The sequence below is a fragment of the Fringilla coelebs genome (assembly GCF_963513975.1).
Source record: "Fringilla coelebs genome assembly, chromosome: 5".
NCBI classification, from domain to species: Eukaryota; Metazoa; Chordata; class Aves; order Passeriformes; family Fringillidae; genus Fringilla; species Fringilla coelebs.
Window position 1 is genome coordinate 35,195,040 of NC_140033.1, and position 20,723 is coordinate 35,215,762.

Below are 20,723 nucleotides of genomic sequence, written 5' to 3' on the forward strand. Positions count from 1 at the left end.
TTTACAGTAATACCACATATTATTATAATACAGACATCATCTGATAGTATCTGTGAGGCAAATGCTACTAATGTTGGGGGAATGCTTTCCTCTATAGAATCACAGAATCATTAAGGTTGGAAAAGACCTCCAAGACTGGTGAGTCCAACCTTGTTTTGAGTACCACCATGCCAATTTAACCAGAGCATTAAGTGCCATGTCCAATTGTTTCTTGAACACTTACAGGGATGGTGACTCCACCATGTCCCTGGAAAGCCCATTCCAATTCTTCACAACCCTTTCAGTGAAACAATTCTCCCTAACTTCCACCCTGAATCTCCCCTGTGCAGCTTGAAGCCATTTTCCCTTGTCTGTTCCTGATGGCTCGGGAGAAGAGGTTGACCCTCTCTCAGGTCGTTGTAGAGAGCCTCGTTGTATAGGTCTCCTTTGAGTCTCCTTTTCTCCAGGCTATAGATCCCCAGCTTCCTCATCACCCTTTCAAAGGACTCGTGCTCCTTCCCCAGCTCTATTGCCCTTCTCTGGACACGTTCCAGCACCTCAATGTCCTTTTTGTAGTGAGGGGCCCAGAGCTGGACATAGGACTCAAGGTCTTCACTCACCAGTGCTGAGTGAAGGGGGACAGTCACTGCCCTGATCCTGACCACATTATTCCTGACACAGACCAGCATGCTATTGGCCTTCTTGGCCAGCTGGGCCATGTTCAGCTCCCATTGACCAGCACCTCCACATCCTTTTCCACTGGGCAGATTCCGAGCCATTTTGCCCCAGCCTGTGGAGCTGCAAGGGGTTTTTGTGACCCAAGGGCAGGACCTGGCATTTCACCTTGTTGAACTTCATACACATCAGCAGATGCTGCAGCAATTTTATTTTAAATTAAGCAATTTCTGTCATGTGAGTCTACATGAATAGAAATTACTCCAGTCACTTAGCAAATTACCCCTATCACTTAGCAAAGCATAAAGCAATAATGTCCAATAGACAAGACCACCTGGTGGAATAGGTGAATCTCACATTGTGTCATTTTGTTCACAAGCCTATTTCAGCTTAGTGATGGGCAGGTGGCAGCAAGAGCTTTGCTGCCCAGGTCTGCAGATGGGAACAGTGAGTCAGTAGTGTGTGTCTGGCTGCCTCCAGGGGTAGATGGGGACAATTTCTGTTGGCACAGGGAAGTGGGTGGGGTATGATTCTGCTAGTTGTGCTAGAAGGTAGGCAGAAGTGAAGTAGCATCCCGGGCAAAAAATGATGGGTAAGTGGTACCTGCACAGACTACCAGTAGTGCTCTGTGCCTTGTGGCACAGCCTGCACGGCACTGGGGTCCCAGTCAGCAGAACCAGCACTCACACCCAAATCCAGAGCTGTGATAGTCTGGGAAGTGGGCACACCTGGTGGCTGCTCTCAGCCGGACCCTGCAGGAGTGTGCTGGCTCATATGCCTATCCCATTTCCCTGGGGCTTGCGCCAGACTGTGGGAGAAAATCAGTTCCCAGCTCCACACCACTTCTCAAGGAAAACATCCTGTTAGACATCTCTGTCACAAAACCCCTCCACACAAGAACCTCTTCTGACCATGACTAGCAATTTATTCCACGGAAAAAGGCAGTCCCTAAAACAGGTGTCTCTGAGTTCATACGTTGCAAATCCAATCTTTTGAAAACCACCCAGAAATCCACAGAAGAGCTGTGCAATGAATCCTTCCAAATCTGTTTAGGCTACCTTTGCTTGAGAAATGGGTAGCAATTTAGATTCAGACATACTTCTGGGAGAGCCTACTGGGATTTCCTAATATAGAGGAAAAGTATTCCCATTGTCCAGTAACAAAGTACAGTGAAAATGTTAATATTTTTTTTGGCTTTTACATTGTTATAACTGACAGTCTTGGCAACAGGGCAATTTCCTTTTTAACAACAACAAAAAATATACCTGATCTAATTATAACTGTGAGTTTACAGCTTTTACCATTTATGGGGATTATTGATGAACACTGGATCTTGAGGATACTTACTCTGGAAAGAAGAACCAGTTCTTAGGTGCGTATTTAATGCATTAAAAGATACACATTGACTAAAAACTGAATATAAAGCAATCTTCTTAGAAGTTCATAAGAGGACAAACAATAGATCACAATTCTAGAGGTAATTCTTCCATAAATATAGATATCTCAAAGAACCTTTTTGAAGAATTATTCTTCAATTAATAAAATTCTTTAAATAATGTTTACATACATTAGAAATGCTATAACAAATATTAGATTGATCACACAGACTTCTTTATTGCATTCTTTATGCTGAGGAACAGGGCTGAAAACAGAACATTTTGCATTGTCTTGAAAGATGAGGGAGGGCCTGAACCACCATGTGTCTGTATGTTCTAATAGAAGATGCCTATTGTCTCAGGTCCTCCTCTAGACTCTTTGGATTCTCAGTGTTCCTCTAATAGTTAAATTCCTCACTCCCTGTTGAAGAATAGAAAGCAAGAATTCTCTTCTCTTTTACTACCTGGATGGAAAGAGGTTACCTATTGAGCTCACCTTTTTCCACCTTACTAGGAGGGACTGCACAAGGCTGGCAACAAGGAGGCACCACCCAAAACAAAGCCCACTTTTGGTAATTAGCGCTTGCCTACATTAAGTTTTGAGTAAGGAAATCACAATCAGACCAGCGACACTTCAAGTCAGCTCATTTTACCTGGAGTTACACACATACATACATTTTATATATGCATGTGTGTGTGTGTGTGCATGTGTGTCTCCTGCCTGGAATTTTCCACTTCAAATTAGAGTAAGGGTCCCAAACACATGGGTTTTCCCTTATTTCTCCGGGCCAAGCCTTTTTTTCCCTTTTAAATAGCTTTATATTCTTTATGTTCCCCATGTGAGTAGTCTGGGCCAAATAAGAGATTTTGTTATGATACACCTACCCCAGCATCCTCTCGAGGTTGTGTCTTAATGGGGAAGAGTACCATGTGAGGAATCTGAGGAATTGTAAACATTTGTGACAACATTATATTAAAATTGTCAGGAGACTCATTCTTCTGAAGTTCCACCAGCTGGGACAGCCACCTCATCCCTGGGTACGTGAATAAGTGCAATCAGGAAACCACTTGTGTCTGTGTATTGTCTGGAATCCCAGATGGGAGTCTTACTACATACCCGCAGATCTCTTTTCAGTTGGATAATAGGAACAAGTTCACTGATGAGAATTCATCAGAGTATTTTAAATAAGACATTTATAGAAGTAGATTTTATTACAAGGCATGATAAAATAAAAATTTTAAAAAGCAATGTTTGTTTGAAAATTCTTGAAAGGAAGCTCCACCTGTCCAAAAAATTCTTGAAAGGAAGCTCCACCTGTCCACCTTTGGAGGGCCACCAGGTTACTAAAGCCCTATTAAACATTAGTGAGGTCATTTCCAGGTCTTCCCTGACCCTAAAATTAAGCCACAGATTTGATTACAGAAATCCAATTGCCCCACACGTTTTCCCAGTTGTTTATTTGAGCTGAATAATTGCTTTACATACACATGTTTATTCAGCACACATGAAAAACGCAACACCCAGATTCCTGAGCCTCGGCATCTCATTGTGTCTCTGGCGGTTTTGGAAGCGGCGGCGATGGCTGCTGCCCTCTAGGAGTCCTTGCCCTCTGACCCAGCACTACGGACACGGGAGCCTCCTGTGCCACCCCCGGGCTGAGCTGCTGGAGGAGCTGGGTGTGTGGGTGAAGAAAGCCATCAATTCCCAGAGGAGCACAGCTGGATGCAGCTGCTGGGGACAGAGTTTGCACTGTGTCCTCAGATCGCGCTGTACCGGGGAAGGTTCCTCAGGGCTACTCTCCCTGGGTTTTTCTGAAGGGAAAACCACCACAATTCCCCCATGCCTTTTGTTTCTCCAGTGCTCACAGATTAGAGCTAGACATGGATCCTGGGTCTGCCACCTTGCTGGTCCATCTCACCAGCAAATGCACTGCCTGCAGTGGGGTTTGCTCTGCTGGAATTGCTGGGAGAGCACAACCAGGTACAGCCTTTCCAGCACTTACTGCTGCCAGATTCCACCTGCATACCTAGTTTTATGTTTCAATAGAGCAATTCAAAGGGGGAAAAAAAGTGTATTTGGAAAAAAGAACAGTGGAAAAAATAAGATTCTTGGCTTTCTTTCTGCTTTTAGCAAAGTAGCTAAGAGAAAACATGGTCATGTAGATGAACTAATGTGATATGTAAAATGCTGGTGAAGTGTGAAAAGTATAGTAAATTAGGAAAGGATTGTTAATAATCCTCTATACCAATAGAAAATAAATAAAAATAGAAAACTCTGACTCCATAAAAAAAAAAAAACAGCATTGAAAAAAAGAAAAGGAGAAAAGCAGAACTACAAAGAGGTTAAAATAATTTTTTCAAATGACTGAAGATATTGCTGTTTTCTTCCTGCCTTGGGCAAATAGTAATATGGATCATCTAATAAAAACTGAGACATTTCTTCACAAATGAAGATTTATAATATCCATTACAGACAGTCCTGAGAAGGTTAAAAGATGACTCTCATTTGAAGCAATAATTTGATAAGTTTTAAAGTAATATTCACAGTACTGTTACATAGTTGCTTCTAACGCATAAGCACAATTCCTATATTTTTCCAAAATCCATATATATGATTCTTGCTCTGTACTTGCTAGCCTGAAATATATATCCACCATGTGCTGCTGATATTACTGGATGTCTTGGGAAAGTAGGGGTGAATGAGAGTATGGTTACACTAATGGGTGTGATAATCTCTTGGTTTTCTTCTGAGCGTCAGCATACTACCTCAAACAAGTCTTCTAAGAATACAATAAAATTCCATTATTGACCATCCCAATTTGAAATAAGAAGATTCATTTTTCTTATATCTACCTTCTTTCCTTGAAATGTAGAGTTCATAAGTTTCAATTTTCTGTTGTGCTGCAACACATATTAAAGAATATTCTAATACAAAACCCCATGAGTTCTGATAATATACAATACCCATTAATGTAATTATCCTCCTATTTACTCTTCCTTTCCACAAAGGTTAATCAATATCACCAGTATTAGTTTGAGAAAATAATGAATTAAAAATATTTAGGTAAGTATGTGAATGTCATCCTAACACATAAATATTTGCACATAGTATTTATTGCCCATATTGTACTTTTAATTTTTACACTCCCAGGTGCCCTATGAAGCACTGATATACAGATGCTTGGCAGACCCACAATGAAAACTCAGCTTCCCAAATGCTCTCTGCTTTACCTGCTAACAATTCTGGGTTTTACTTAAACAAGAGCTGTGGCTTTTAGGAACCACTCTGACCTGAGGTTATGGACATTTTCAACAAACCAAACCTGTATCACACCCCAGACCGAAGTACTCAAAAATCAGAGATTGAGATCACCAACTAACAAGAATAAGAATTTATTTTGAATTATGACCAATCAGTCAAAATTGATAGGATCTGATAGATTGAAGGATCTATTCTGTTCAGCTCATGTCTGGTTATTTTAGAGCTGCTTTATTATGCATAAAAATTAAAAGTTCAGTATCTTAGTTCCACCTTCAGCACTTGGGTGTGCAGTAGGTCAAGACTTGACCTTCCTCACTCTCCTGCTATTCCCTGACATACTAGTGCTACTTAAACCACCAGAAATTACCTATTGACTTCTTACCATGCATGGGAATAGTAAACCTCTCTTTTTCTATGGGTTCCTGGCCTCATTTGCAAAATGTTATTCCTCTCACAGATAAACATTCCTCTGGCTCTGATTTTTCCCCTCCAGAGAGGAGATCCTGGACAGATAGGTATTAGCCCAATTCTCCACAAACATGCTTAACAATTAAATGGTTAATATCACTGATATTTATATTATTTCTACTCTGCCTTGCAGATATCTGTACCTGAGACAAATCCTGTAGCCATTGGTGTAGCAGCCCCATCTCACCAAACCAAGGATCTAATTTACAGAAGGTAATTGGATATAACACTGAAGTTAATACCTATGACCTGAAAGCCAGAGATGGAATATATTTAAGCTCAGGACTCTAAGAAAGGCAATAATATGAAGTATGCCTCTTCTTGAGAAGAATGTCTGCTATTTCTGTTCATGTTTGCTCTATCACATAGCTCTCCTCACATTATTCCAGTGTTGTATTTTTATTTTTCTCTATTTGTCACTCTTAACCCTGATGTTTTCTGATTCTGTGGAAGGGGTCTGGAAATGATGGCAGTAAGCTGTGTTCCTGCTGGAAGAAGAAGAAGAGGGATAAATGGCTGCTGTGAGGCTAGACTTCCAATCCTCTGTGGCCTCCCAGCTATAAGAAATCTCCCGGCAGCATATTCCATCTCTCTCTGAGTCCACAGAAACAGATCTGGAGCCTCAGCTATGAAGTTTAAATAGTTTTTTTGAGACCTGGAGGCAGTTCATGTTCTCTCCAGAGGGTCTGAGCTTGTTCCCACAGCCATAAGCAAGAGGAGACCACTACATCTAACACTAAATTGCAAACAATTCTCAGGATCTACTCACAGCTCAGCAGGTCAAAATGAGCTGAGGAAACGGTTTTGACAAGTACTTCTGGATTAAGTTTTAAGCAATCAGTATCTGGTTAGGACAGGAATGGCTCAATATCCTGTAGAGGAAAACAGCTGACATGAGTGTAGTTTCAACTTTCCCTCTTTTAATCAGGCTTTCTAATGTTCTGCCAATTCACTCCTGTTCTGCCCTCGATAAGGCAATGCTGCTCAGCCACGGGAACTGACTGTTCAAAAATGCAAAACTTAAACAGCCTCCCATCTTTTCCTGTAGATTATTTCTACAGTCAAATTGCATTTTGTCACGCAAACTTACATCTTCAATAAAATTTGTATAGCAACATAAAGCTCTGTTTCTGCTTCATAGTCACATATATGTGTCTGCAGCATGAGTGAAAATTGAGTTAAATGTTCAGAAGGAAAAATAAATGAAGATGCTAATTTGTTGTGCTTATTTGAGCTGTTTATTCCAAGAGCTGAACAAATGTTTACCAATTAGTAGTTAATTTTCTTTACATGGTAGAGCTTTAATTGAATGCAGTCTTATTTATTACTATTCTTGTCTGCTTGCATTGCAGTATTGCTCTATTTCATACAGGAGGCCTCACTGCACCAACTTACTGGATGACCTGTTCTCTCTCTGATTAATGCACATGCTAATTTAAACCAAGCTACAGTGAATAGAAGCAAAAGGAGTTAAAAGAATAATAAACAGGAAAAGAGAATGGGGAGTAATAATAATTGACTGCTAGGGCTGCAGATATTAAATAAATGCACTACTTAAGGAGTTCAGATAATGCACTTATTTAGGGTAAGCCAGCAAGGACTGTTAAAAAAAAATCCCACATATTTTGTCTGCTGTATATTTTGCTTAAAAATTAAGAAAAAAAGCACTTTGCAAAATATTTTTGTCATACTTGTATAAGTTTGCCCTCCATGCTTCCAGTCCATATGTACCTCTCTGAGACTTTGGAGAAGATGTAGCTTTGTTCCACCATTGCCAATTTAGATCTCTTATCCAGGTGCAAAGCCAGATTACTTTTCCCAGAACATGCAAGGCTCACTTCTTCCTGAGCACTACATCATGCCCAGAGGGTGCTTGTCTTCATTATACAGAGAACAGCCTATCTAGGAAAACTGATCTAATCAGTGAGCATGGAGAGGTGCAACACTACAGCAATAGCTTCAAGGAAGTGTTTTTTTAAGACAACTTAACTGACATTTTCTGCTATTCAGAAAATGCTATTCAGTTGGTCTATAATTAAATAAATAAAAAATAGATCTTAGATTTTTCATATTTTAGATTTAAAAAAAAAAGTTTTTTTTTTTTTATAGGAGGAGCCTTAGCTAAGTCAATTTAGCAGCATGCATTCCATAATAATTAATCTCTAAAGCACAAATTCTACTTCCATCCTGCAACTGCTGCTCATTTAAGGAATATAATCTACAACCCTTACATCCAAACAAGCAAATATATAATCTATTTGCACATTAATGTCCTTCAACACTCTTTTGGAGTTTTTAACCAAAACCAGCTGACCTGGAAAAAGATATGGGCAGGAATATTCTTAATGTAAATGGGCAGTATCTTCAGACAGTATCAGTAGGAGAAAATTATTTTTTATTGTGACTTGAAGGCTAATCAGTACAATGAGTTCTTTCCTGGTGAGTTCGCCATTTGGGAAAGACAGGAAGGAACATCTGGGAAAAGAGGCGTTTACTACACCCTGTCAACCTTAAGATAATAAAAAAGCACATTCCTTGTTTATTTGACTTGGTCCTCATTATCTTTAAACTACTGCAAGTGTCACATGGAAGACTTCTAAGCAGACAAATGACTTGTTAGTGCACTTTGAAGAAATTACTGAACAGCAGCAGTTTCTGGGGAATGCAAAACCTCCGGATCCACAACGTTGCTCAACAGAGCTGCGCCACCTACGGACGCTTCCAAAGGCAGCCGGCAGAGCAGCTCCGCTCGGTCGCACAGCGGACAAAGCACCTGAGGCTGCCCGTACAGAGCCCAAACCCTTGGAGCACATCCACTGTGGAACACAGCTCCATTCCCAGGGGGACTAATGAGCCTAAGCTGCACAACGAACTGATGGGATTTAAGTTCTTAGGGACAGGACCCATATATGTGCTCTTATATCTTTAGCTGCTTCTAAAGTCTCCAGACCTGACGCCTAAGCTTTATATACAAACCTTTCTCTTTCCAGCTTTTCTTTTCTTGATCCACTGTCATAGTCTGGCTTTCCAACCTTGCTTTCTATGGGAAGGCTTGCTCAAACAAGCATATTAATGTGAAAAGTGCCTGCATTCCCTTTGAAAATAAAGTTTAGGAAATTCACTTACGCTTGCAATTTGAAACAGAGCAACGTTTAAATGCTTTTGAAAAAGCTGCAAATGTCTGCATGCCAAGGTGTATTTTATCTGACACTTCAGAGGTTAGGTAGACTTTTAAAAGAGATCTTGGCCAAGATGAGCAGTTGAGGAACTGACAGGTAAGTGATCTGGATCTCTTTTCTACAGAGCTCAGCAGATGCCTTGAAGTCCATGGCCTTGGACCGCCTGCCTTCATCAGAGACATTCCTATAGGGGGCTGCACAGGCAGGACTCTAGAAAAGGGAAATGCATCTGTGCCTGTGCCCAGAGATGAAGGCCAGAGCAAAGGCTTTCTGATCTACTCTTTCTCATATGCACCATCAATGAGTCCGAGCAGAATAAAAATTTTGGAGTGACATAGTAACAATTGCTTCAGATTCACAGTCCTCTATTAGCAAAGGATTCATGGCATTTAGAAACTTAAACAGTTTGATTAAAATTTACTTCTGTGAATTTGAATAAAGGAGGGAAAAGTGAGGATCCTGACAAAAGTAGTGTTTCTCTAAATGCACATTGCAGTATGACTTAAAGAGAAAGGAGAGAAGTCATATCTAAAAGACAAACCAAAGTCACTCCCCACCTGACCTCCCCTCCATCTATCTCAGCACAAACGCTACCAACACACAGAGCTTCATATGGCTAATGATGTAATACAGGTCAGGTAACATACATTGAAGTAATGTAGAAATATGACCATAAATTTGGTGTACTCTGGAAGGCTAAAGTTGACGAGTATCCTGTTTTCAACAGAAAGAGGAGGTTTAGGGAAAGAATGCAAGAACAAAGCAAGCAGGAATTATTGGCTACTTCATTAATACTGTTACTTTTTTTCAGTATGTTCTCCATCTTCTGTCAATCTGTACTTTAGAATGTTCTGAACCAAAGGGTCCTTTCCCATCTTTGTGCCTGGTGTTTCCCTTCTGTAGTTTTTCCTTCAGACTGTATTCTTAGCCCACCTTATGACCTCTGCACTGACCCTGGATGATGAGCTCTGTAGCTGGGAGCCAGGCAATACTGAGCACTATACATAGGGACTAGAGGGTTATTTAAACCATCTACCTTTGTGAATATCCTTGTGATGAAGGAGAAAAGAATTATTTCATTATAATCTAATCAGTAAATTGCAAATACACTCTCTGTAGTTACAGGATTAACTCGAGGATTAATTACAATACCAGCTTTCTGCTTTTCACAATGCTGCCTTCTTTTGCAAACCCATTCAGTATTGTGTTCTGTGGGCCAAACTCTCTTCCCAGATACGTCTATAAATCCACTGAGACCAAACAAGCTAAACAGAGTCTGGAATGAAACAAGCCCGTGCAAATTGCATTTTCTAACTGTTGTGTACTTTTCTGCCATTCTGATAGTTTTCTTTCTCGTAAGATTGTGATTTTTGATCCACTATCAAATCCAGTGAAAGGAACTCAAAGCCTCTGGACTACGCAGCAGTCTCCCAGGGGAATTTTTTACGACTCAGGAAGGATTTGAGACATCTCAAAAACAGGAGATGCCGCTGTCAGGGGATGGTGGGAAGCAGAAGAGTCAGCCCCAGCAGAGGGGAAAACTCAGCTGCCTCCTGCCCAGCACCAGCCCCATCTCTTGCTGGCAGCAGTTTTCCAGGGAGCTGCCATTGGTCATCCTGAAGCACTGGGACTGAATTCCCTAGAGAAACATTGTACTTAACGACATTTTTCTGTGTGGGAATTATATACACTACTTCCCTTTCTGATGCCTATCGCATATTTGAGCGGTCATTTGAAGTTGCTGTGTTCTGTTTTGCTCCTGTTATCAAATCACAATATTAACATAACAAGGATAATTATAGATACCATAAATTAATAACAATACTCTCTGTTTGCTAAGCATCAAAGTATATTCTTTGATAGAGAACATAAGGAAAAGTCCCTGTCCCAGAAAGAAATATCACTTTTGGAGCTTCTTATAGACTCCCCTGGTTAGAGAAATGAATGGAGAGTTCAAAGGCAAGGTATTTAATGAAGATAGGCACTGATTTGCAATACCATATTGCATCACTTAACCAATTAATGTCCCACTTGTCTTAGTAGGAAAATCACAAAAAGAGTTCCTGAAATGCCTTGGAAACTCAGCTAAGGTTCAAAGCCTAACCAAATGGGTGCATCAGCTTGGTATCAAAGCAGACAACTCTAGCAAGGGTCTGGCTGAAATGTCAGTGTTGCATGGAATCAGCTCTGCCTCTGGGCAGTATTTCTTTGGCTGAGCCTTTCTCATGGTATACTTTGGGCATCCTCATCTCTGCCATGACGCTATTGCTTCTCTGTTTGCTGAGGCCCGTCTGATTGCCTGTATGCATTTACTACTTTGTCTGATGTCTAGAATGTAAGTCTCTTGGATAGAGGAACATTTCAATTTTGTGTACATATGGAGTCTTGCACAGAGGGATCCTGATCTGTGACCAAGGCTCTTAGGTACTGAGAGAATGTTAAAGAGAATTTCCAGCAAGAGCTGAGAAATACCCCAGCCCAGAGATTTACATGCAGTATTCCTTGAGCAAAGGTGTGTATACACTCAGGAGACATTTCTGCTAGCTAACAACGTTAAGCTTTCTGTACATACTAGCTCTGACTATGCAGGCGGTCTCTGCTGAATATCCAGAACTGGATTTTTCAAAAAAGAAGTAGTATAATTAGCCAACTCTCATAATTATGAAGAGTTCTCCTAGCACAGCAGAGAAGTAAAATTAATTATGATTGCACTCAAAGAAGAGATTCATGGCCTGGACTGTTAACTGATGGCTACAAGATAAGCTGAATGTAAGCACTGCCCAGCACATGGAATCTTGCAATTCAAATAAATACTTGGATATCTTACACTGCAGTTTTGGAGGCACTTTGATTTTTTCTTTTCTTTCTTCAACTGTTTTCTCTGTCTGTTCCTAACATTTTAAATTAAGGGGAATTGAACTTTTTTCAGCTTTAGGCTGCCCTGTAAAAGAAGTATCATGAACAGAGATAAATGCATTCCAAAACAAGAGGAAAGGGGAATATTTTTGTTTTGACTTAAAGCGTTAGTCTTTTTCAGACATTAATGGGGACACTCAAGGAAACTTTTCTATAGAAACCCCAACTGTGAAAAATCAACCTTCCTTCTAAATATCAGAATTCTTTACATCTGATATGGATGCTTCCTTCTATGTTGTTTGGCTGAAACCAGTACTTGCGGGTACTAGTCAGAGGCTCAGGAGATACTTCCTGCTTACAAACCAATCTCATAAAGAAGCTGGTGCCTTTGTCCCCTAGCACAGCACTTCCAAGCTACCATTGTGAGAAGGTGATATATTAGGTTGCAAATGTCACAGATGCACACATCCTGCTAAGCGCTGAGACGAGGTGCTCAGAGCATTCAAGTCCAGCTAATGTGCATCTCCTCACTTTCCCAGATGTCCCACTCTGCTTGCACATTAGGACAGCTGGTGAAGCAGTCACAGAAACCATGCCTGGATGGTCAAGCACACAAACAAATTAGAGGCAGAGAAGAGCTGAGGAAATCAGTCACTGGAAAGCTGCATCAGAGTTTAACTCTCTGATTTCCAAACAGCACTTAAAGACCCAAAACTGCTGCTGAAAAAGACAAGGGGATCATTCACACAACTCAAATTACTCATGTGCTCAGGGCAACAGCAGTCCCTGTAAACTCCAGGCTCAAGAAGCACTTAAATATTAACATGGATATTTTCCCTTGTGCAACTTTTCAAAAGATCAGCTGGACAAATCCCTGCAAACCCACCAAAACTGTCTACCAGATGGCAGCCACTGATTAATTTGTCTTAACTTAAGCCAAAAAGGAAGAAAATGTGATGGGTGGAGCTGTAAAGACAAGCACAATCAACATCCGACCAAATAGAGTTTCCTGTCACCTTGGGAACGACACTGATTGGCACTGTGGTTTCCTGTGTACAAGCTAAAACCAGTAGCAACTGGAGTAACAAGAATAAATGCCAGATGAGAGACCTGGGAATACAATAAAATTATTATAAAATTCCTGACTAAACCCCAGAGGACAGTAAAGGCAAAACCAAGGGTAAGCATAGACTGCATATGCTAAATGGAGCATTCCCCTGTACATGAGAGCAGAGGGCCATGAAGCTGCATCAGAAGAATATCTCTAAACAAAGGTAGGCTAATTTGCCTAAATTAACCTCTCCTAAAAGTGAGAGTCATGTGCCTTGGAAAGCTTATTTCTTTGCAAGGGAAGAAAAAAGGGATGTGGGACAACTGAAAACAGAGATGGAAATAGGAGTGGAAACCTACCATCCACCCACACTAATCTGAAGTAATTTTAAGATGTGCCACAGACACAGGGAAATGGACTGTGGGTGTAAATTTGGGCAACGGTACAGAGTTATTTGCATTTATTTATTTAGATTACAACTCCCACAGAGTTTTGCTTCAAAGAGCTCTAAACACAACCAAAACAGCTTCTCAACCAGCCAGGAGTCAAATAGTTAAAATACGGGTTTAGAGGGTCTTTGTTAGGCTGGTGACTGAGTTCACTTCCTCTCCAGAGAAAGGGGACAATTCACATTCCTGCCCTCTTCCTACACTGCAGATAAGCAAAGATGCCTGTAATGGGTTGGACAGAACAGACGTTCATGCAGCTCAAAGATCTGGCACTTGCAGAAAGATTTTAGAGTTACTGTGCACTCACAGAAATGTTCCACAAATGCAGGCTGGAGGCACAGCATTATTCTCTCTCTAGTGATGAATCCACGTGCCACCACAGACCTCTTGGGCATTGAGCAGGGGACCCTCAAAGCTGGACCCCATCTCACACTCCCCATTACTTAGAGTAGTTTCTCCCACCTCAGTAGCCCAGGCAGCCCAAGGTCCTTGCCTTTACTCTTCACCCTGCAGACTGCAGCTGCCAGAAATCAGTGTGGCTTTCATCTAGTTGAGATGGCCTGAGAAGGAGGGAAGCCACAATGCAGGGCTTCAGGGAGACCCTGCACTGAAAAGACAAGTACCTAAAAGGCAATAAGCAATTTTTTATAATAATTTATAATTCTTTATAATAAGCAATCAGGATTGGTCCCCTTGCACACCCACTGCTACATGTGCACATACTACATGTGCAAGCTACATCTTGAAAAAAAATCACAGTGCCAGGAAAACAATCTCAGGCACTGAATGACAGTGCTACATATCAATCATTGCAGCCCTGGTTTGTTTTCAGCCTTTGACAACAGGAGCACTCCAAAGCAATTTATGGTTTGGGAATGAGCACATGCACAAACCATTCCCAGGAGGAAGTTGCATCCCGGCCCTGCTTCTCTGGAGGCAAAGAGAGCTTAGCAGTATGGACACAAACCAATCTCTGCTACACAGCCTTAGTGTGCAAATGTATCTGGGTATATCAAATTTATAAGTGGATGCTCCACCCCTGGAGGTGTTCATGGTCAGGTTGGATGGGGTTTTGAGCAACCTGACCCAGTGGAATGTGACCCTGCTCTTTGCAGGCTGGAACTAGATCTCTTTCAAAGTCCCTTCCAACCCAAGCCGTTTTATGATTCTATGATCTTACAGACTAGAATGGAATATAGGTGCCAAATGAGAGAAATGTATTTTTAGGTCTTTCAGAAAATGTGTGTGTGAGGGGGTTGTAATTGTATTCTCTCACTCTTCTTAAATGATGTGAACAAATAGTAGCAAGTAGGATTTTTTCTGCGCCTCAGATTAAGGTTCTTGTCTTTGTTACATCTCTTCAGATGGAAAAAACATCCAGCCATCCTCAATCCAGAGGTTAGGAACATGTCTGGAGATTTATGTGCCATGTCCAAAGTGCTCTAAGGAGTTGGTAGAAGAGACCGAGCGGAGCACAGAAATTCCTGCCCCCCACCTCAAACTCAGTTTACTGGTGCCTGGTGCTTTGCAAATTCCTTCTGATAGGATATCACCATAAAACTATTCCACAGATTGTACTTTCATGTTGGCACATAGCTTTGCTTCAAACAATTACGCTGACATTTTCTTAAAACAATCCCGACAATTCAAATTAAGAATGCAGAAAGCATATTCAGTGCCACACAATAGGGAAAATTTATCCTCCAAATCTATGCAAAGCTACTTTATTTTAGCCAGGAAATCCAAGGCCCCTTCCTGTAAATATATTAAGTTCCCATGTTTGTGCAATAAACTACAAAATCTGGCATGTTTACAGTAGCCCAAGTGCAAGGTGCTACCCTCTGAGCATTACTTGAAATTATTACTCACAATAGATGGTTTTGTAAAATCATAATGGATCAGCAACACCATAATTGTATTTGCAGCAACTGTGCTCTGTGGTCTAAAAATCAGAACAGTGACAGAGAGAATTGTTGGAAATTTTTCTCATCTATTAGAGCAGAGATGTGGTTGAACAGGGATATCCTGAGGTGCAGCTGAGGTGATATGAATGCAGAAAAGAGCACATCAGGTTCTTTACCCTGGCTCCAATGTTTCTTATGAGATTTTATTCAGTATACTGTATTGTTAAGATAATGATTCATTTTAATGAATGCTGCCTTTCTAAAATAAGGAAAACAGGTATTAGAGTCAGTTTTTGTGGTATTTGTCATCTGTGGTATTTGTCATCCAGATGGCAATTTACAGTGTACAGAAATTGCCTAAGAGGCTGAAGCTATAGTTTAATAATTTGTGTGTCTATGCAGAATGACTAATAAAAGAGAATACTTTTCAATATTAAGAGCAATTTTTTTCCACCTCCAAACCTGAAGCCTAAATTATACAAGATTTTCTTTGTAAAGGTGTAAAACACAAGATGTTTCTGAGGAAGGATGTTGAAGACAGAAAGAGAATAATAATTGCCCTCTTTATTTGTGCGTGCACCTTTTGCTAATACATTCCTGTTTAAAAATTTACCTTTTGGCACTGAGTTCCACAGATTCCTATGGGTTATCTGAATTTTTTTTTTCATATTATAAAAAAATATATTGCCTTTCTTTCCCCCTAGAATATCTCTCTCATGTTACAAGGAAGTGGACAGAGATGAGCACTTAGCATTATAATGCATGTTTTATTAGCTTTTGTTTCATTTTACTTAGAGAGAGCTGTACTCACTGCATGTCTACTGAACAATTTTTTAGAACTGGTGAAGAAATCTGCTGCCATTTTACAGGGATCTTCAGGATGGTAAGAGAAATCTCACTGGGGAGAGTGTATCAACTGTGGCTTAAGATTTTTATAGTATTGCTCTGCTTTGTGGGGAAAAGTAACATCACAGAGGGTTCTCACAGTCAGAGTTCAAGCCAAATTTCACTCATCTGTTATGTTTGTGGAGAGTAATAATTGATTGATTCAGGTGATTGTCTCTGTACTGTTCTCTATGCTGATGCCTACTGATTTTCCATAGAGGTTGCAGAATTGGTTGCATATTCTGCTGAATGATGCCTGTGAGCAGCCCTCTCTCCTCCAAGTTTTGGTCTTGCTGGCTCTTCCGTTTCACTGATTATCTTCTATTTTCCTGTGTCACAGCTGTTCCTCCATACCACTGCATAATTATTTTATTTCATTTCACATTTAAAAATGGTTTATTATTTCACTTATCTGCTGGCTTTTTCCTTTATTTGCCAAACTGTTTTTCTATCATCATCTTCATTCTCTTGTGTCTATTTGCACAGAAAAAAAAATCAGCACAGGGCACTTGTAAAATACAATCTGCTCTGTATAAGAGTCCTGCAAACCCCTGGCATCCTGATAGTGATCATGAGGAGCTCTTCCTTTTAGACAGAATAAGTTTCTGATGAATATGTAAAAGACTAAGAAAACACAGAGCTGTGGTTTTTCCCTCTGATTACTAAAATACAATAGTCAGTTTTATGATTTTGTGGCTAGAATGGAATACAAATGCTTGAGAAATTTTTCCAAAGCACTATTTGTTTTCAACACACAGTAGAGGAGACATTTTCCACATTTTCTTTTCTTCCATGTATCTTTGTACAGTAACTAAATTGAACAAAACATCATATTGTCCACTAGTTAGTTGAAATGCAGTTGTCTTAGTCACAAATAACATTGGAACTCACATCTGCAGTGCCCACAGAAAATGTAAACCCTGTTGTAATACTGTGCTGGTGTGGTAACATTTATATTTACCATGATTGTGATTTAACAATTCACTGCTTGTACTAAGAATTTTCAATGCTTGATATGTATGAAATCTAAAGAATGAATGAATGAATGAAATCTAAAATACCACATTCCACTTCACCAGATTCTCCTTTTGGCTGGGACCATTCATATCAACATGAATTTTGGGCCAAGCCAAGAAACATAATAAAGGGAAATATTATTCTGTTCAATGAAGAGTATATATTATTCATATAAACCTATAAAGCCTAAGTAGAAAAGTAAACACTGATGCAGTACTCATAGGTGTGCTCACGGAAGAGAAAACAATTATTTGCATCCAAAAGTCAGGTGTTGGTGCTGTGATATTGTGACATCTCATCACCAAAGCCACCCACAGAACAGCAGCTCTCCTGCTCCTTTGGTCAGCAGCAGAACAATGTGGGTTGCCAGGGGAGAAGGTCTTTGCTGCAAAGGAGCAGCAGTTGTGAGCACACGAAAAGAGAACAACTTCAAAGCATTCTGCACTGAATGATCCACAGGATGCACAGAGGCTGTGAAGAAACAGCCCTTCACTGGCCTGCCTCAGTAATTGTAAGGGGTCAGTGCCTCTGTTCTGACAGCCCTGTCCCCTCCACACCTTGAGTTCACACTCTACTCTTGGCCACAACTGCTCCACTCCTTTCCAAACTACATGCTGCATTGTGAGCACACATCCATGAGCAGCACCTAGGAAAATCATAGAATCAGAGAAGAGTTTGAGTTGGAAAAGACCCTTAAAAGTCATCTAGTCCCACTCACTTTCCATGGATAAGGAAAGTTTCAATTAGAATAGGTTGTTTAGAGCCCTGTTCAACCTGACCTCAAATGTTCAAAAACTACTTCCTTGTATCTAATCTAAACCCAGCCTCCTTCAGTTTGAAGCCAATACCCCTTATCCTATTGCAACACTCCCTAACAGAAAGTTTGCCCCCATCTTTTTTACAGGCCCTCTTCAAGTATCAAGAGGCTGCAATAAGGTCTCCCTGGAGCCTTCTCTTCTCCAGCCTGAACAACCCCAACTCCCTCAGCCTGTTCTCATAGGAGAGGTGCTGCAGCCATCTGATCATTTCATGGCCTTCCTTGCCCCAACATCCCAACATCCTTCTCATGTTGGGGGCGCTGGGGCTGGATGCAGTACCCCAGGTGGAGTCTCATGGGAGCAGAATCGCCTCCTGCGGCCACTGGGCCAGTTAGTCCGGCTGTGTGAGCCCCTCCCCGGCTGCCGGAGCCGCGGGACAGCCGTGCTGCCTGCCGGCTCTAGGTGTCACTGTCCCCGCGCTCTCGCACAGCCGCATCCAGCAAGGCACCGGGCCCCGCCGCCTGCGTAGGTGACAGAAAAACTGCTGCATCCCACACAATTGATAGTGCAAATAATCTGCCGGGGAGATGTGTCTTATAGAAATAGCTGAGTGAGAGCATTTCCAGATACACAGAAAAATATGTTCATGGACTTAGCTCTAGTATTCAGAAGCACAACTTGTTTTAAGAAGCTGGACGAACTCCCAGAATTATTTTTATCCGTGCACAGTCGTCCATTAACAGTTTTCTTGCCTCTGTACTGGCCAATGCTACTCCAAATAGAAATGGAAAAGTTCAGAGAGCCAGAGGCTGATGTGGTGCTTTGTGAAAAATCAGTTCCACTATATTCTTGCATTTAGATCATAGAATCATGGAATAGTTTGGGATTGAAGGGACCTTTAAAGGTCACATAGTCCCATTTCCCTGCCATGGGCAGAGACAGCCTCAATTAGATCATGTTACTCAGAGCCCTGTCCAATCTGACCATGAATGTTTCCAGGGATGGGGCATCGGCTACCTCCCTGGGCACACTGTGCCAGTTTATGTTTCATTCTCATCGCAAAAAAAAGATCTTCCTTATATTTAATCTAAATCTACCCTCCTTTAGTTCAAAATCATCACCCCTTGTCCTGTCAAGAGTATGTTCCTCAAAACAGCACCTAGTGTACCAAGCAAAGAGAACTTGAGAGACAGGCACAGAATCATGGCATAGTTTGGTCTAGAAGGGATCTTTTAAGGTCATCTAATCAAACCCCCCTGCAATGAATAGAGACATCCTCAACTAGATCAGGTTGCATTATCTGACTTTTCTGTCCCATGCTTCAGAGAGATTATCACAAACTTCCCACCTAGATGGCTCTGCATAGCTCACTGTCTGCTCAAAGAGAAATCAATGAACCATGGCCCAAACCAGGGACAGTTTGGTCTGGATCACACGAGACATTTCATGACTACGGATCGCTCTTAAGGAATCAAACCAGGGAGTAGTCTGGATGGCTAGAAAATACTGCTCAGGAACCACTGTCAAACCATGTGACCAAGGGAATCTCCATGCTAAGTTTGTCAAGGAGCCTCCATATCCACTCTAGCCTGCCAAGAGTTTCTTCCCCTGGCAGAAACCAAAATCAGCATAGCAAAAATTATTGAAATGGTGCCCTAAAGCTGTGCCATGAGGAGGACAGGACCTCCAGGCTTGCTTCACTGCATACTTACAGAAGAAGGGCAGCCAGTAGACTGTTTTGAGCATGGTTTGCTGCTCCTTGCAGTGGGCAGATCCATGCTGTAAGGTCCACTCCTCCCACAGGCAATGAGGATGGCCCGAGGCTGCCTCGGGATTTTTTGGGGCAGAAAGGTGGAGAGGAGTTTTCAGCTGGCCACTTACCTAGTCACTAGATAAAATCTGAGGCAGAACGTGTCAGTGCATTATTACTTTTGCTTCCAACACTGCTGAGTGTTAGAACGCATACAAATATGTTCATAGTAAAGGTTATAGTAAATAAATAAGAAATAGACATAATAATAGCTGCTTATGTCAGAGGAACAGAAGATAAACTATTCCCTAAAGTTCTCTCCCTCATATCCCCAGACCTTTGTACACTGAGCTTGAAATAAACTTAAACCACCATTTCTCAGGAGTGGACTTGAGCTGACAGATTCTGTGTTAAACATAGCAAAAAAGAGCTGCACAATGGGATGCTATCAGAATTTTTTCACAGCAGTCTGTTAGTGTTCTTTTAGAGTAGAAACTGAAGTGCTCAATTCCTTCAACTTCTTTTTCCTTAGTAATAACCTAAATGTCTGGTTTATTTGGTCAAACATCAGGTTTAGTTTTCTCTTTGTATCTCAGCTGTCCATTTTGTCATATCTGACTCAGAACTTTGTCTTTCAAAAGGATGCAATAAGGTTTAGGAGAACTAAATGCAAAGTTCCTATCTGTAGTGGCAATTAATACCCTAAATCAATTGTTTTTACTTTCTTTGTTTGAGAAATGGAAAAATGTCTTCTCCTTATGTACAAAAAGTTTCTTGTCCTTCGGTACAAAATCCCTCTACAAATTCCTTTCCCTCAATCCCTCTCAACTATTGCATATGCTATGTCAGATACTAAATACTATAAATTAGCTATGTGTTTCTCATGCTTTTGGGCTTATTTTTAGGGTCTTGTGGAATGAAAGAAACTATCAAAATGTATTTACTTGCTTCCTCCATTCCTTTTTTTTTTCTGCAGTGATATCACTACATATTTTATAACAGCTCTGCCTTTAAGCCTCTTTTACTCACAGAAGAATCAATCCCCCTCCCCGAGCTCTGTCTGTCATAAATCCATTGATAAAATCTCTGCCATTGAAATCCCCATGGCTGAAGC

The 20,723-nt window shown here is 40.9% G+C and overlaps 1 protein-coding gene across 1 annotated transcript in view; it reads right to left on the reverse strand.

Annotated features, from left to right (window-relative positions):
• PTPRR (protein tyrosine phosphatase receptor type R) overlaps positions 1–20,723 on the reverse strand; it is a gene marked incomplete at its 5' end in the record, with an annotated part of 139,985 nt that overhangs the window by 32,260 nt on the left and 87,002 nt on the right.